This window comes from Alligator mississippiensis, chromosome 3, assembly GCF_030867095.1.
Source record: "Alligator mississippiensis isolate rAllMis1 chromosome 3, rAllMis1, whole genome shotgun sequence".
Taxonomy (NCBI): Eukaryota; Metazoa; Chordata; order Crocodylia; family Alligatoridae; genus Alligator; species Alligator mississippiensis.
In genome coordinates, this window is record NC_081826.1 from 280,740,214 (window position 1) to 280,755,483 (window position 15,270).

The window sequence follows — 15,270 nt, forward strand, 5'->3', positions numbered from 1 at the left end:
AAAAATACAAAACTGAATAGGGAAGTTTCCCTTCTTTGTCTTGTATATCCATTTCTGTTTAGCTATTTCCATACTAATGGTCCAGGTCTTAGAATTTCACACCTATTTAGACACTTCTTAGCTCCTTCATGATGACTGAATACATAGTGTCATAGTTTCGTAGTTGGTAGGGTCAGAAGGGACCTGAGCAGATCATCAAGTCTGACCCCCTGCCGTGGCAGGAAAGGATGCTGGGGTCAAACAACCCCAGCAAGGTGTTCATCCAGCCTCCTTTTAAAGACCCCCAGGGTAGGAGCCAGCACCACTTCTCTTGGAAGTTGGTTCCAGATCATAGCCACCCTGACAGTGAAATAGCGCCTCCTGATGTCTAGCCTAAATCTACCCTCTGCCAGCTTGTGACCGTTATTTTTTGTCACTCCTGGTAGTGCTCGGGGGAACAGGGACTCTCCCATTGCCTGCTGGTCCCCCCCTAGCCAGTTTGTAAATGGCCACTAGATCCCCCCTCAGCCTTCTCTTGTGGAGGTTGAACAGGTTCAGGTCCCGTAGCCTCTCCTCATAGGGTCTGCCCTACTGCCCCCAGTCATGCGGGTGGCCCTCCTCTGAACCCTCTCCATGTTGTCCACATCCCTCCTGAAGTGCAGCACCCAGAACTGGACGCAGTACTCCAACTGCGGCCTGACCAGTGTCACATAGAGGGGGATGATCACCTCCTTGGACCTGCCTGAGATGCATCTGTGGATGCATGACAAGGTGCGGTTAGCCTTACTGACCGCGTCCCCACATTGTTGGCCCATGTTCATTTTGGCATTAATAATGACTTCAAGATCCTTTTCTGCCTCTGCACTGCTGAGAAGGGAGTTTCCCAGCCTGTAGGTGTGCTGCTGGTTCTTCCTCCCCAGGTGCAGCACCTTGCACTTGTCAGTGTTGAAACCCATCCTGTTCTCATCCGCCCACCCCTGTAACCTGTCCAGGTCTGATTGCAGCCTATTCCTCCCTTCTAGCAAGCCCACTTCTCCCCACATCTTAGTGTCATCTGCGAATTTGAACAGGGTGCTTTTTACCCCCTCGTCCAAGTCACTGATGAAGATGTTGAACAGTGTGGACCCAAGCCCTGGGGGGCCCCACTGCCCGTGACCCTCCAGGTGGAAAATGACCCACCACCGCTCTCTGGGTGTGGCCCTCCAGCCAACTAGTGACCCATCTGACTGTGTAGGTAACAATGCCACAGTCTCCCTAGTTTTTTAATGAGAATGGGGTGAGAGACAGTGTCGAAGGCCTTCCTAAAGTCCAGAAAGACTATGTCCACCGTGACACCGGCATCCAAGGATTTTGTGACCTGGTCACAGAAGACCACCAGGTTGGTCTGACAGGACCTGCCTCTAATGAACCCGTGTTGGTTGCCCCAAGCATAATCTTCCCTGCTGGCCCCTTGCGAACATGCGCCAGGATAATTCTCTCAAAAAGCTTCCCCTGGACCGAGGTAAGACTAACAGGCCTATAGTTTCCTGGGTCCTCCTTCCTCCCTTTTTTGAAAATGGGAACCACATTGGCCCTTTTCCAGTCCTCTGGCACATCACCAGAGCACCACGAGTGCTCATAAAGCCATGCCAGGGGTCCTACAATGACCTCTGCCAATTCCCTCAGCACTCTGGGGTGGAGATCATCAGGATCTGCTGATTTAAATATGTCCAGTCCCTCCAGCAGTTCCCTGACTAGGTCCTCTCTGACCCTAGGCCTGGGTGCGCCTCCTCCGGGGCCTATGGGGGTCCCAGTGCGGGGGATGACCCGGTCCCTGCTCAGAAAAACGGAGGCAAAGAAATTGTTAAATTAGGTTAGCTTTGCTGTCTGGTGCGATGACCAGATTTCCTAGCATGTCCTGCAGAGGCCCTATGTTACCCGGTACCTTCTTTTTACCCCCTATCTATTTAAAAGGCTTCTTGTTGCCCTTGATCCGGGTAGCTAGTCTCAGTTCCATCTCTGCCTTGGCCTTCCTGACCACCCCCCTGCAGTCTCGAGCAACAGAGGTATAGTCCTCCCTGGTGATGGCCCCTCCCTTCCATTGGGTGTATGCCTCCTTTTTAGCTAGGAGACGTTCCTGGATACTTTTGGTGAGCCATGGGGGCTTTTGCATCCTCTTGCCGCCTTCGATCCATGTTGGGATTACCTCCCTTTGGGCTTGGAGGATCGTCTCCTTAAGGAACAACCACTCTTCTTGGACACCCAACTCCCCTCCCCTCCAGGACCTCAGTGTCTCTCCAACTAGTCTCCTTACCTCATTGAAATCCGCCTTCCTGAAGTCCAGGGCTGCTGCCTTGCTGCAGACCTTTGCCACCTTGCACTGGATGGTGAATTCCAGAAGGTGATGGTCGCTGTTGCACAGGTGGTCAAGCACCCACAGGCCCCTCACCAGGTCATCGCCCGTGGCCAGGACCAGATCCAACAAGGCATCTCCCCTGGTGGGGCTGTGCACCTCCTGGGTTAGATGAAGGTCCTGTATCTTGGCTAGGAACCTATGTGAGCGGTCAGACCTGGCTGACTGCTCTTCCCAGCAGATGTCTGGAAAGTTTAGGTCACCCATGATGACCACGTCCTTTGACCTAACTGCCTCTGTGAGCTGACTGAAGAATTCCCAGTCTAGCTCTTCCCCTTGGTTGGGTGGTCTGTAGTAGATCTCCACCGTTAAGTCACTTTCCCCTCGACCTCCTAGTATTCTAACCCAGAGCACTTCAGTGTGCCCCTCCTCTGACCCAGTGCTACTCACTGAGGATGTGTATTTCTCCTGGATTTATTGAATGAATCCAGGAATGAATATGTTCTTATTAAGCAGAAATATCTTATTCATTTGTGCTCAGATGTATATGAAGTAAAATAAAATAGAGCCCAGGCAGTACTCTGGCATCATTGACAGGTTTTTGTTGGGGGGGTTTTTAATAAACTCTAGATTCCTTACATTGCCCTGATTTAGCAGCAGTAACTGGCATTTGCTAAGTCAGTTCCCTGAGAGATGTTCCCAGCAAAGCAGCTATCTCAAATAAGCCCATCTCGACTGAATGGAGTAACACAGCCTCTATATAGTACCTCTCCATAGCACCCGTGTGAACTGGGGAAGTATTTTCTCTCCTTTCACAATACAGAAGCCTGTGGCAGAGGTGGAAATTCCACACATATTTCCCAAGCCCCAGTCACTGCAGTGTTTCAGTCACAATATACATTCGCCTGTAAAATATTTTCCTGCCTAGATTAAATGCTGCTTCAGAAGCAGCCTTCCAGTTCGGCTCCCATTGGTTTTCTCTCTCTCATTTTTTTCTACTACCATTCAGACTTGCCAAGATCTACTGGCCTCCATCTCCCTTTCATAGTCTCCATCTCCTAGCCAGCTCTTCAGGTGATAAAGTCCTGCTCAGTAGAAGAGAGTTATGAGCCATTTCTACTCCAATGTATCTCCCTACTGCAGTCACTAAGATGACCCCAGAGCATTGTAGACATACCCATGTTAGCTTTAAACTAGTGATCTTGGGTGCTGTCACCAGTCTACAGCAGTATGGACTGTGTGACTGCAAAACCTGCCTGAGGAGTGGAGTTAGATGCTCATGGGTTTAGCCCACACTTGGTTCTGGGCTATTGTAGCCAGACCACTAGCAGCACCTTATTTATGCATTGCCTGATTTTTTGTATGGTTCCAATAAAAAGAAGAATCATGAATAGAAACAATCAGAAAAAAAAGCCAATAACAATATCTTCCTGGCATTCATCACTAATTGGGAATTTGCTGTAGCAGAATCACCTAACTGATCCCAGAACTGGCCATATTTCAGATTCTATCATCCGAATATAAGAGTATTTTAGGAAGCTGGAGAAAGACCTCAAACTATGCTGAATTCATAAGTGGGAACATGACTGGGCAAGTAATCAAAGCGAGAAAAGCCTGGATTTCTGATTAATCTTTCCCTGTGCTATGGAGACTAAGGCACAAATTGTGTTCTGGTTGTACAGAGTTTGAAAGGAGTTGTATTTTGTAATGCAACACACCTTTTGGCAGTTTTTAAATCTTCTTTCTTTCTTGGGCATTCAAAAATTAAGCTGCATCTCCTACATCTGTCATGAAATGGGATAGCAACAGTTTGAGCTGGGGCCGATCAACCTGGGGCTTGCAGCAGGCTGCAGAGGTTGGTTCTGGGCTCCTGGTGGCAGCACTGGGTGGCTGGGGCACAAGAGTGCTGAAGTGCAGAGCTGTGCAGCAGGCAGGCCCTGCACTTTATCACCCTCATGCTCCAGCTAGCCATTGTCACCATCCACACATGCATTTCATCACACTTAATTACTCTGCCATAAGCCAGCAATGCCCCCAACAGTACTATCTTACAGTGGAGTTAATTAAATTACTGCACTCAGAGCATGTGTAAACAGTGACACTGTACTGTGTAGCTAATTAATCAACTGCACAATAAATCACATGTGTAGATGCACCCAAAGATTAGTTATAAATGATTCAATGTCAAACTGCAAGGATTTATTAAGTGTGGTTTCACAGAAGTCTGTCCTGGGTTCTGCACTGTTCAATATTTTTATTAATGAGTTGGATGTTGGAATAGACAGTAGGCTTATTCAGTCTGCACATGATAAGAGAATGGGACAGGTTGCAAGCACTTGGGTGAAAAAGATTAGATTTCAAAATGACTTTGACATATTGGAGGAATGTTCTGACATAAATAGGATGACATTCAACAAGGACAAATACAACACTTAGGAAAAATCAACTGCATAAATTCAAATTGAGGTACAATTGCATATGCAGCAGTTCTTCAGAAAAGGATATGGTGGCTGTAGGAGATCACAAACTGTACATAAAGCAACAATGTGTGTTATAAAACAAGTCAACCCTATATGGATTTTATAAAGAGGAGTTTCATATCTAAAATACATGAAGTAACCTTGCCACACTGCTCAGTAATAGTGAGGCCTTAGCTGGAGTACTGTGTCCAACATTAAGAAGGAGATGGACCAATTGGACACCACCAAAAATTAATTATTAAAAGTCTAGGAATCATGACCTTTAAGAAAAAATGGGGCTTGTTTAGCCCAAAGAAGAGAGAAACTGAGGTGAGACATGGTAGCAGTCTTCAAATCTTCAAAAGGTCACTGCAGGCAAGGAGATAATAAATTAACTTCATGTCCCTTGTGGGGAGGACAGGATGTACTGGATTTAAATTGCTGCAAGAGGGATTTAGATAAGCTATCAGAAAAACATTTTTAAAATGCAAGAATTGTTAAGTATTTGCATAGATTACTGTGTTTTTTCATGTACAGCATTCCCTGGAATATAATACTCACCTTGTTTTTGAAAAGCAGAATGAAGAAAAACCAACTTTCCTTGTAGTAAGTGGAAGAACCCGATCATACCATTTCTCATATATAATATGCCCCTTAATTTCCATCAACTGTTTTTTGGGGAGAAGGTTCATGTTTTATGTGAGAAAATATGGTATATAGAGAGACTGGAATCCCTGGCAGTTTTAAAGAACCAAGTAGACAGACATCCGTCAGGAATGGTTTAGGTATGGAAGTCAGGGGGTGGATTAGATGACCACTTAAGGTCCAATCCAGCTGTATTTTCTGTGATTTTATGAGTTGATGTAGCTTCTACTAAATCCAAGTGTTTGCAATGGGATAGAGATGATTAATGGACAGTGGCTATAAGGAAGCAGTCACTTGCTTATGGATTCCCTTTTCAATCTCTCTTTATCAAGGTTAAAAGCATCTAGGGAGAGAAGGCTTGAGTTGCAGTCACTTTTAGAGATGAAGGGCTGGATTCGCAAGGGGGTCCTGCCATCTACTGGGATTCACAACCCCAAGGAACCCCGAGGGTTCCCTGTACAATGCATGGGAACAGTTACAATTCATAAAGATCAGCAAACTGAGTGGGGAACCCCCCACACCAGTTAATGAGAACTGCCATTGAGTGTAATGCAACCCTCAGAGGGAGTGGGTACCTACCTCTGGGCTAGGGAGAAGAACTTACTTCTGTTCTTTTGCCGTTCAGTATCTAAACCAGGTCAGTCCTTCCTTTTCATTTTCCTCTTAATCACTGGACATTAGCCACAGCTAGAAGTGGGACTTTGGCTGGGGTACACTGGTGCTTCTAGCAGTACTTAAAAATCCCTAAGACACCTGGCTGGAGAGTCTGGACCATTCACTCAATGTCAAACTGACTGCCAGGGTTGGGATCGGGGGGCTTTATCTGCCAGGTGAGATGTCAAGGACTGTGGGAAACGGTGCCTTCATATGTAGTGTGGGATGTGGCCTGTTTCTAAAATCATCCACAGGGACCTACTTGCAGTGAGATAAAGCCATTTTCATGGCTTGCTCACAGCACAAAGGGCCATTTCTGCAGGCATTTCCTGGCAGTCTCCCCTCCCACCCCACTCCTACTGACTGGCGGAGAGGCCCCACCATCGCCGCAGACAGTCAGTCCATCTGAAGCACACGAGAGTGGGTGCAAGGACTGGGAGATTAGTGTATTATATGAATAATACACTGGGCGGCAGGGGTCGGGTTGATTTTGTGGGAAATTGCCACCAGTGAAATATTTCCTGGCGATTGCAGATACCACTAGTTTTTGCAGTTTCCACGAAAACTACAAAACCATGAATTAAGTAGGCCCCAAATCATCTGAGTGTATTTTAACCTAACAAACTCTGTTGTTTCAGTGAAAAAGCATTGCTGGTGCCCTTGTTTCCGCTGCTCTTTATCTGTGACATGTAGTGGGTTTTTTTCCTCATGGTGCTTTGTGTTTGTGATGTGCAAGAGGGGTCAGAATGGACAATATTGTGGACCATTCTGGACCGACAGTTGGCTGTGAACAAAGAGCCCTGGATTCATTGGTAGAAAGGTCCCTTAAAACTGTTGATTCTTAAAATGGAGGAGAAGAGTCCTTCTTCTTACCCAAAAGCTCAGTGGTTTAAATAGTCACCTGCAAGGTGGGAGACCAAGGTTCACTCCCCAGGGGACCTGGAAGTGGACCGGAAGTGCTTCTGGTTTGGCCCCAGGAGCAGTGCAAGACACGCGGGTGAAAGCCCACTGCGGCCCCACACCCCAAAGTCCCCCAGCGACCCCAACTGCTGCAGAGCGCCCCCGCTGACCCCCAACAGCAGCTGGAGGTAAGCGGGGCCCCTGGTAGGAGGGACTAGCCCAGCCCAGCTGTGGGGAGGCGGCTAAGCCGGAGCCAAGGAGGGTCTCGCCCCGTCCCGGCCCCTGCTTGTCCCAGCCCCCCCAGGGAGAGAGTAGGAAAGGAGAGGTGGTACTCACCGACCCCTCTCCAGTGAGGCAGGGTCCCCCCAAATCCCAGACAGGGCCCCCTCTCACCGGGGAGTAATTTGGACTCAGTGGCAGGCCCACTGCACATGCGCACAGTTTAAAAGGGCCCGTCAACAGAAAAAACACCCCTCGGTTTGGTCCCAGGAGTGGCGCAAGATGTGTGGGTGAAAGCCCGCTGCGCCCCCGCACCCTGAAGCCCCCAGCGACCCCAGTACTCGTGTCTCCCTTCTAGACCCATGACCCTGGCCATGGGTGCTTAGTGTTACAGCTTCAAAAACAGGGGTGCGTGGGGCTGTTCCTTTTTCTTTCATTTGGGCTGTCTATGCTGTGCAGCTATGGCAGTGAAATGGTGAATGAAATCCCTCCAGGGGACACTGAGTCTAGTAAAGTGAGCGTCATGCATCAAGCGCTTGAGAGAAACAGCTAGTCACCTTCCTTAGCAAAGCATTACTACTGTTGGCTTGCTCCTGTCTGCTATGTTTCTGTAGAAGATAAATCAAAGCTGCTGAGCACAGTGACTTCCGCATCAACACATGCAGTTTCCCAGCACCTTTTGAAAACTAGGTTTTTATTTCATGGTCTAACTGGATTGAGGTCCTAATTGTGGACATCAAAACTTTTGACCCAAAAGCCAAAGGGTGACAAAGCAGCAGATCTTCTACCTACTAGCCTGAGGTGCAAGCAGAAAAAGAAGTTTAAAAGCAAGAGTGAACAAGCCTGCATGAGATGGCTAGCTATAAAAGAAAAAAAAATGAATGAAAAAGGAGAACAAGCTACAACTATATGGGAGCATAATTCAAATATGAAGAGAAAGTAGAACATGTATCTGCTGAATCATGGCCAATGTGGTACACTGTGAATCACTGAGAGTATGAAATGCACATGTAGATGGTGAAAACTCTGCTTCAGTGTAAGCAATACTTCCTATACTGTATTACAATCCCTATTTCCATTACAGTTCTCATCACAACAGCGCATCTATGTCACAGCCTGTTTTATGCATTGACCACACACCCACTCAGTCACACTAGCAACTGTTCCACTATTTGCTTTAGTTCTGTTCACAGCAATGTGAATTGAAAGGACAGCAACTGCAGTGCTACTGTAAGGCCCAGCCAGTCCAAAAGCAACTTGAAATTATGACACTGAAGAAAAAATACTGTAAAGATGACTCCGGTCTGATGGGAATTGGTTATCCCAATCGGCAAGACAGGAGGCAATGCTTTCATATAAAGCAACAATGACTTTCTGTACTCATAATTTTATGGCAAAGTTTCAGTCTCCCCACACCCTTATTTAAACAGATGGCAAACACAAAAAAGACCCTGTTTTCTGTCTATTCTTGTGCATCTGTGATCTGTTTCATACAATGAATGAGCTAATGAAGCAGGAGATTAAATTATCTCTTATCTGCTGTGTTCACTTAGAAATGTATTACTTGGTTTCTTGGCTCTGGATGTAGATATACTTTGTCATTTTTTAATATCTGGGAGTCTGAATTGGCCTCAAAATAAACGAATTCTCACAATCTCACTGTTCTTTGCTTCTGCTGACACTCCCTGAATGCTAATTGCATGGCAAAAGGATGCAGAATAATAAGTCACACACAGGCATTCTTCTTCATGGGGAAAGTTGGCGGATCCATTACAATATATCCTCCCTGTTGCTTCCAGCTCAGAGGAGACAGAATCCGACCTGCCAGTCAAAGCAAAGTAATTACACCACTGGCCATGCAGCCAGTGGAGTCCGCCTCTGGCAGTTGCAGAGAGACCGTGCCAGACACCCTGCTTTGAGCAACAACAAATCCAGAGCAGCAAACCCCCTGAAAAAGGGATTGATCTTTCTGTTCCTAATACCTGGTGTAAAATTCTGCACTGTGCAGTAAGATTACCTTTAGATGTATACCATTGATTTCAAAATGCAAACTACTCACCACTGGCTTGAGGACAGAGGAAGCCACAATCAGTTCATATACTGCAGACAGGAATTATGTGACTGCACTGCTCCAAGTTGAGCACAGCAGGTGTTTCAGTTACGTGAATGACATTAGGCAGCCCCCTTGGTATCAAACCCCTCTCACACAGGCACCGGGAGCCAGTCTGATGGAGGCAGTGCAAGAACAGAAACCAGACATAGTAGCTGACAGCTCAATATTAATCTAAGGGCACATTTCACCGTGCCTATATGACCTGTGTGTCTTTGGCCAAGTGTACAATGGATACTGCCCAAGCTCGGTCCTCTCGGCATCCATTTTGTAGTATCTTTTGATGTGGCTTGCAGTGTGCAAGCAACTCTTTAGCATGGACAGGAACTTGCATAAAGCACTTTTTACAGCAAACAGGCAACAGGCTTATTACTGTCCTTGAAAAGGATCTGGGCCCCTAGTTACTGTTCTGCCATGCCAGGAAATTCCTGCTGCCCCATCCAGACTGTCTATTGAGATGCCACCCTTGCTGGACGCTTTGTCTCAGAGGACGTGACTCTGACACACATCCTGATTTTTGTGGGAGCAAAACGGAGCCTTTGCAACCTATACATTTGCAGCTTCAGTTAACTCAGTCTAATCTGAGGATGTTGAGACACCACAACCTGCCTGTTCTCCCTGTATTCAGTAGCAGATATGACTGATGAGATGCAACTGTGGGAGGCTATAGAGTGGGGAGGAAATGAAGTGGAATGAGTGGAAACAAAATGCAGTAACTCCTCTGTTTGGTGGGGTAGTTCAGGCTTGTCCAACATACAGCCTGCGGGCCGCCTTGCAGCCCGCCAAGCCATTTTATCTGGCCCATTGTATCAAAATAGATGTTATTCAAATGAGACAGTAGACCAAGTAATCCAGGTTAGTCTGTAAAACTGCCCTCTCTGCCATGTCTGCGATGTTTTAAGCTATCTCCACATTTTACCAGCAATGATTTTTTCCCCTAAGTTGACCAGTAAAAATATTGAATAACACAGGGTCAAGTAAAGATCCCTGCAGGATTCTAGCATGAACATTTATTTTGGATGGTAATTGCATAATTAGTTGACCAGATTTAATCAATTTAGTATAGGTAATGTTATTGTTTTTAATACAGTGCCACTTTTTATCAGAATCTGAATGTCATGTGGGACCAAGTGAAATACCTTGTAGCTATCTAAATATGTTATGTCAACACTAGGGCTGTGCGAAATTTCACCAGCAATTTTGTTTTGATGCTGTTTCAACTCGTTGCAAGCTTGAAACAGCAAAATCGAAATGAAACAGAGAGGTTCAAAACAGCCTAGAAACGAAACAAGGCAAGTCAAAACATTTTGACATTTTCAAAACGTTTCAAGTTTTGAAGCTCAAGCTGGGCTTGTCTGCAGGGGAACAGAAACTAAGGTAAGGAGAGGAAGGGGAAAGGGGGGCAAGGAGTGTTCCTTATTGACTGTAGCTGGCCAGTGACTGTCATCCTTTCCTGAGGTCTCTTCTAATCCCAGTGCTCTGGGGGAAGGATAGAAAAACTGCATAAAAGGCAGTATTGTTTGACCTGCCCTGCTTTCTGCCTTGGTGTCAGTTGAGTGAGGTCGCACCTGAACACACAGTGTCACCCACCCATGTCATGAGTCTTGCCTGTCAGCAGCTAGAGGTGCAGGACCCCAGAACCCAGACTCCCCCTGCACCTATCTCCTTGACAGCTTGCAGGCTTCATGCCTCAGCAGGGGCTAGCATCCCTGCAGCTGTCACCCTGCTGCGCCTTCACACACAATGTCACCCATGTCACGAGTTTTGCTTGTCCGCAGCTTGAGGTGCATCTTCCCCCAAACCCCTCCACCTATCTCCTTGAAACCTGGCAGGCTTTGTTGCCTCAGCAGGGGCTAGCAAGCCTACAGTTTTGACCCTGCTGTGGCTTAACACGTACACGTGACATGAGTTTTTTGCTTTTAATAATTTGAGGTGCAGTTTCCCTGAAACCCCTGCACCTATCTCCTTGAAACCTGGCAAGCATCATGCCCTCAGAAGGGGCTATGATTCCTGCAAGTTTTATCCAAATCAGGCCAGAAATTACAAAGTTATAGTCTCTTTTGAGTTTCCCCATTATAGCCTATGGGCAAAACATCAAAATAGCATCAAAACAGGAAACTGTTTCAACTAAACGAAACAGAACAGCAGTTTCAAATAGAAATGAAATTTGAAATGAAACGCTGTTCTGTCAAAATGCAAGTCGAACCAGAACAGTGCCATTTTGCATAGCCCTAGTCAACACCATTACTTTTATTAACCAAACCGATGAGCTCATCACAAATATACACACAACTACATATGTGTGTAAAACTTATCTATAGATGTATGTGCATATGTATATACAGATATATGTATGCATGTGTATGTATATCCACATGCCTGTGTTTGTATATTTATACTATATTTATATAATCTGTTTGACTTGAAAAACTTGGTTGAAAGATCTGGCTCTCATTGCCACCACTAAAAAGCTTCAAAATTTTCACATCAAGATGTACTTTATTCAGAAAATGGTTTATGATTCCTGAGTTCTTTGTCACCATTTGTACAAGGTGTCTTTTCAGACACATTATGATGTTGCTTAAGCTCATGCGACTTCCCCAGTGCCAACCACTCACAAATCGTGATGCAGGAATAGCGAGGGTCCTGTCTTTGTGCCACAACAAAAGAGAAATGGCATCAGGCTTCTTGTACACACACAGATTATTTGTCTATTATAAATTGTTGCTCAGAGCCATTTTATGGGCATTACTGGAGCTTCCTGCCAGCAACCTGCCAGCAGCATGTCCTTGTTCATAGCAAAACAAGAGGCAGTAAATCCTAGGCCTGAAAGCATCTGCAGCCTGATAGCCTGGCACTGTGTTAGTAAAATTGGGAAGTGCTGCACTTGTTTGCCTGTACACATGCACACTGAGGAGCATATAAAGCTGTTGCCCCTGGGATGTGTAGGCAGCATGGCCCAGCAGAGAGGTTCTTCTGCCTGCAGCATTTTGAAGAGAGGAAGAAGTGGGGTGACCAAGAAAGAGGATCAGAGACTCCCACTCATCCTCCTGGGTGCTCCCTCCCCAAGCACAATCCATCTAAGATGCTGTAATTTCTATTTGGCTTTAGCCTAATGTCTGTTTCCATCTGAAGCAAGCCAAACTGTTGCCTCTGAGATAAGTACTCTGCAGCAGTGGACACCAGAAAGATTGCTCTGCCTACAGGGCTGGGCAGTTTATTGACCCTATTTTCTCCCACTAAGTCAAGCTTTTCTGGCTTCCCATTTTTCACAAAAATCAATAGGCGGTTATACACATGCTCCAGGAGTGGAGGTGGGGCTTTAATTAGAATGGCTTTGAGAGCTGCTGTAATTAAACCACCTAGCATCACATGTATCAGTGTCCTAGTGCCTAGCGTCACATGTATCAGTGAAAAATGGCGGCAGGGGTGCTTTAACTAAAGCTTTACAAACAAGCTTTAGTTAAAGCACTCCCACCATCATTTTTCAGTGTGGGGACTCTGATACACATGACTCTGGACTCTGTTGGAGCGCAGTAATTACCATGCTCCAGCAGACTCAGTTAATTGAATCTGCTCTGACACATTGTAATTATAATGCATCGGAGCCTCCTCACTGCATGTGTATAGGCACCCAATGAGGTTCTCCCCACTGATGCTGAGGATGGTCTTCGCAGTTTGGGAGTTGATTAGACTAAATGTTCCAAAGTTATTGTGCCGCATAAAGACAAATGGAAAAATGCCAGAAAGTTGACTGTAGGGTCTCATTTTGCTTAGTCAATAATTTACAAAATGAAGCTAATATCTAAGCTGTGTCTAAGCAGCAGCTTGGCTCATTTAAAAGGGCTGAAAGTTAAATGAGGCAGATTAGTGCTTGGGAATCTGTCCTTCCTATTCTCAACTTTGAAATGAAAGGTCTTGTAAGGGGACTTCAGAGGCTGTAGAAGCATTTTGTTAAAATTATATATAGCCCACAGCAAGTTACCAAAAGGTGATCCTAGTCTCTCAAAATGTTAATGTCAACATAGGAATCCCCCTTTCCTACTGATGGAGGGATCCCAACACAGCTAAAATTAATATTTGACAGCTCTTACGGGTTGTCTGGTAGGAAATCAAGCATCAGTAGAAAATATATGCCTGCTGCTTATTAGACATGGGCCAGTCATGAATTAGCTACAGCTATCACTAGCAACTTTCTTTATTTCTATACCAGGAATGGAGCAAGGCCCTAAGGCAAGCATGTTATTAACCAGTAGGGAGTTTGTGATGTTTTCCTCTTGGTGCTCCCATCATTGAGGGGGAGCGGGCTGCTCAAGGAGATCCAGGAAGCTTTGGACACTGGGAATAAGATCTAGAATTCCTCTCATGAAAACATGCTTGACAGGTCAAAAGATATTAAGAAAGTTTACCCATGCTTTACTCCTTAGTCTCTGGATCCCTCTCCAAACTTTCCCATTACTTCCTTCCTCTTCCCCATCTACCATAAAGAGTTGCTGCATCTGTGCTGATCTCTGGAGCCTTCCTTCACAAGGAGCTGTTGTATAGCCTGGTAGGCATCAGGCTTAGTGATGACCAGGCTGTAGGGCACTCAAAGACTGCAGATTCTTTGAAATTTGTGAAATTTTACAAGCATCTCCACTCAGGGTGCTTACAGACATGGCCGGAAAAAACACCAAAAAACAGCACTTTAATTTCAGTTTAGTGCACCCCCGCACCACGCACAGTGCATGCCCAGAAGAGGAATCGTGTCAGTTTGACCCAGCTCACCCAGTATCTGTATAACTCATGCACTTCAATGGGGTTTTTTGGCACTTTTATCTAACAGGTGATTGAAGGAGGGGGCAGGGAGGAGGGTTTTGCAGGGCAGGGCTACTTACAGCAGGATTAAAAACACAGATTAATGGCTTCATCAGGCTTAATCAGGGTAAGTAAACTGTACTTTTGGGCCATGTGGCAATCTGCAGGGAGGAACTGCTGAGGCCTCTCAGCCAATCAGAGACATGGGGATGCCTTCTGTGTTCAGCCCACAAAAATGACAACCAGGCCCGGGATCTGCCCACGAAATCGGCCAGCCACCTCCTTGAGGTTGGTAAACCCCTATTAATAAGGCCTGATCCTATGATGGTCTAGTATGTTGCAGACAGCATATCAGGCAGTTCTTGCTGATGGTTCTCACTACCATATCTCTACCCCGCATCCACTAGCTCTTTGTCCAGAAAAGGGAGGAGGTTTCTTATCAAATACAAATGTAGAATTTTTTTTTATTATGCTATTTAAATCTGACAGTAACAAATGACACAGGAAAAAAGGTATAAGCCTCCCCTGCGGACACAAAATTGTTTGTGATACCTTCTCATCTTCTGGGGAGGGAAAAAAAAGCAAACTAGCATGTCTTTGGTGTTCCTGCTTTTTCAAGTGGATAGTATAAACATGCTTGTTTGGTTTTTTCTATCTGATATGTTTCATATTTCAAAGTTGCCCAGTAAAATCCTCTTTGCTAATTCATTAAGGTCCTTGAATTATAGCCATAGACTGGAGTAGATTAAAAAAAAGTAGGCATTCTTACCTACAAAACAATCAACAGTGGCTCAGCAAGATACTTTTATTGGTCCCAGCAACTCAGTGCTGTAAATTAGAGCTGTGTGAAGCTTCGGTCACTGATTCAATTTGGCAGAGATTTGGCCCAATTCGGTGACCAAATCTCCAAATCTGTATTGAATCAGGAGACCCTTTAATCCCTCTGAATTGAATCAGAACCCTCTGAATCAATTTGGAAAGATTCGGCAATTCAGACATAGACACAGCTTTAAATGTTTTTTCTATATACCTTGAGGTACCAGGTGCAGCTCGTGAATGCTGCAGTGCCGGGGTGGATGGAGCATCCCACAGGAGCTTGGGCCGCGCCCCCCCCCCCCCCCCCAATGTGCTCGGCAGCAAACACGGAAGTAGACCGGAAGTACTTCCAGCCCACT